Source organism: Oncorhynchus mykiss, chromosome 10 (assembly GCF_057628025.1).
Source record: "Oncorhynchus mykiss isolate SJ-2025 chromosome 10, ASM5762802v1, whole genome shotgun sequence".
Classification (NCBI taxonomy): Eukaryota; Metazoa; Chordata; class Actinopteri; order Salmoniformes; family Salmonidae; genus Oncorhynchus; species Oncorhynchus mykiss.
The window spans coordinates 21,729,199-21,732,908 of NC_143031.1; positions in this window are offsets into that span (position 1 = coordinate 21,729,199).

The window sequence follows — 3,710 nt, forward strand, 5'->3', positions numbered from 1 at the left end:
AAGGTAGTGTTTTATTTCACAGGATCTGTGAAGACTCCAAGCATTAACTCATGAATTATGGACAACTCATGAACTAGGGTGTAAAACATGTTTTACATTGAATGTAGGCCACATGTTCTGCGTGTGGTCATGTGGGTAAAATTGCCTCGGCTGAGAGGGTTGACTACCGGCAGTGGTGTAGGCCTAGTGGAAGGTAATGCCTTTTACCCATCTTTTTCATAAAAATGCATTGAAGGTCTTTTTTCAGAGTTACCTACCTATTTTTTACCACTACATGACTGGCTACCGCTAGGCCTATTTGAAGTTCATGGTAATACACACTGTGGCCTAGTCTAGTAAATTGACCGTGAGTGTTAAGGTGACCATCCCATTTTCCCAGGACACTTTCAGCCCCATTTCAGTGTCCCGACTTTTCAGGCTGAATGTCATTAGGCACATGGTTTGGTGTTTTGTAACAGATGTCCATTTCCATTCATCAAATGGCAAGAGTATACATGCAGTTTGGATGCAGGGCTTATTTTGGAGTGGAAGAACATGCACAGCCTACTTTTTGAAGTAATTTGTTTGACAACTAGATTAAAATATTATGTCTGGTTGTCTTCATGCCACATTAAAAGGTAATTAATTTTTACAGTTTAAATGACATATTTATTATCAGTCTCATAAAACGCAAGAGACCACGCCGAATGTCATAGTGCAATTCGCACACTGAGGGGAGGGATAAAACGATTATTGACGTGATTTAAAAACATTTTCAAAATGAGTGTTATTTTCTCCTCTGATTTGAGCCCAAACAAAACAGTCAATTTCCCTACGCTGCACAACTATATTCAGTCATCATCAGTACAGATCTCTCCCATGATGCCTGAGTTTTTAGATAAACTGAAAGTTAACATCGCAATGAGATTAAGTCCCCACAGAGGTGGTGCAGTTTGTTATAGGGACCCGTAAGAGAGAGACTTCTCCACAAAAGATAGTCAACTGAGATACGCCTTGCATAAAAGGTCTCCTATGTGTGAATAAATACTAAATTGTCAAGCTATGTATGTAAAACAGACAGGAAAGTAGAAATGCCTTAATGTGATGCAGGTCAACTGTGTTAAAAGTAAAAATGTGTTACATTATTTAAACAATTTGATGCACTGAATTAGGCTAATCTTAAGCACTTAAAATGAATTTTAACATTTCATTTTAATAAATGCTTTATGAAATTATAATTGTTTGTACATTGTTTTTTACACCGGTCCTAGGAAGAGTAATCCCATGTAGAAAATGTCTGGCCTGCCTGCCGAGTGGCACAGTGGTCTGTGCCACTAGAGATCCTGGTTCGAGACCAGCCGCGACCGGGAGACCCATGGGGCGGTGCACAATTGGCCCAGCATCGTCTGGGTTAGGGGAGGGTTTGGCCGGCAGGAATGTTCTTGGTTGCGATCCAAATACTTAAAAGACATCCCCTCAGCACTCAAATTAAGTGGACACTTCTGATGACGTATCATGAAGTCTGACGAGTATACACTTTCAGGGCAAGGGAGGACCACCCTTGGCCGGAAATTCATCACTCATTCTTTCTGTGATGATTGTGTTTTCAGCCACCAGTAGCATATGGGTGCATTATATGCGCTACAGTCAATTATGAGTGCATGTCTACTTATATTAAATATATAATTATTAATATAAGCTTACTGTATGATAACTAGCAAATGAATTAGCTAACTAACATTAGCCTGCTTAGCTGGAACTTCTGATGAAGGAAAATGTTCTCAAATCTACAATTTCCAAAAGATAAGCAAACAAAAACATATTTACTTTTTACGAGACGTGTTTGTGCAGTCGTGCATTAGGAGCACAATTTCTAATTTATTTGCTCTTGTATTTTGACTTCTCCATTGATGTTGTTTTTAAGTTTTTGCAGACTTTTTTTAGTGGATGTACAATCATCGCAAATGTAATTTTGGGGAGTTTCAGGAGCCGGAGTGAACATAATTGTACACTCACAAACTCAACTAAAAACGAGGGCTGAGGGGCTTATGTTGCAAACTTCCCTTGCTTGGCTAATAATTTGGACCACCCTCCAAGATGGTGATGGGGATTTCCACAAGGGCATAAGGCGAGGGTAAGTGAGGGTGTCTTTTATGAGGTTGAACAGCAGCCCTTGTCCCATCGTGCACTAGTGACTCCTGTGGTGGGCCGGGCGCAATGCACGCTGACATGGTCGCCTGGTGTACGGTGTTTCCTCCGACACATTGGTGTGGCTGGCTTCCGGGTTAAGTGGGCATTGTGTTTCGGAGGACGCACGGCTCTCGACCTTCGCCTCTCCCGAGTCTGTACGGGAGTTGCAGCAATGGGACAAGACTGTAACTACCAATTGGATCCCACAAAATTGGGGATAAAGGGGTAAAAAATAAATAACATATATATTTTTAATTATAACAAGGCACACACCAAAGAAAAGTTATTTATATATATATATATATATATATACAGTATATATAATATTTGAATAATGTCTGCCCCCCGTAAATAACCTTTTTCAAATCTGGCCCCTTAAGAATATAGTTGAACAGCCCTAGTAGAGTCAAAATAATTTGTGCAAAAAGGGTCAAAGCAGACAGTCCAGGTAGCTATGGTAAACTATTTAATTAACTATTTAGCAGTCTTATGGCTTGGGAGTAGAAGATTCAGGGTCCTGTTGGTTCCAGACTTGGTGCATCAGTACTTTTCAAGGGGCTATTTGAACAGGGCCATTGATTCAGTTGATTGTGCCTTTGAAAGCCAGTCTAATATTTTTGATTCACTCCCTTCAAGCTAATTTCTCAGATTGGCACCTAGGCTAACTTCTTACCTAGTTAACTAAAAAAGGCTCATGTCCTGGCTGTTTGCTAACGTCAGCTAGCATACTAGCCAACTCAAATGTTGCTATTTAACTAGCTAAATCATTATTCATAATTTCCTTACTTGGAACTAGCTAGGAAGCATTATTAGCTCACTTGCTTAGACAGACTGCTCGCAGGGAGGGGTGTCTGTGCATCAAGTTAGCGAGCAATAGCTAGCTAGGCTGTTCACATTATGGAAAACACTGAAAGAATATCTCCAATAATGATGTGGCTCCGGCCCGAGTCACAAGCGAATATGCCGATGGGGAGAACTACGTTTTTCCCATTAACTACAACGTCCTTCACTGTCTCTTTATCAAAAAATACAAATCGTCTCCACTGTAAGAACGCAGCCATTCTCTTCGCGCTGTATCCTCACAGTGAATAAATCATGTGATACCCACCCACAAGTCATGTGAGAGAGAGGAATGAGAGCGATAAATGTAAATTATACAAATAAAATGAAAATTCAATCAACACACGATATAATATGAATATCAATGTAGACGGCAGGCTGTAAGTGTGAAGGTCAGAAAATAAAGTTGTTCGGTGTTCGTCATGTTAGTTTTGACATACCACCCATGAAATCGTTTTTTTTTACTTGCATAAAATAAAGATAGGAACTCATTAAAATGAAACATATGTACCAATAAGTCATGGATAGTCAGCTCAATCAATCAATCAATCAGGAATCAATTAAATGGACTACAACAGTGTTTTGACTACAACTACTAGTAGTCGCCGATAAAGTAGGTCACCTTAAGAAAATGTCGTTATAGAATTTCACCCCCCATCAATTGAACGTGGACCAATCACACATCGACAAACATTTCTTCT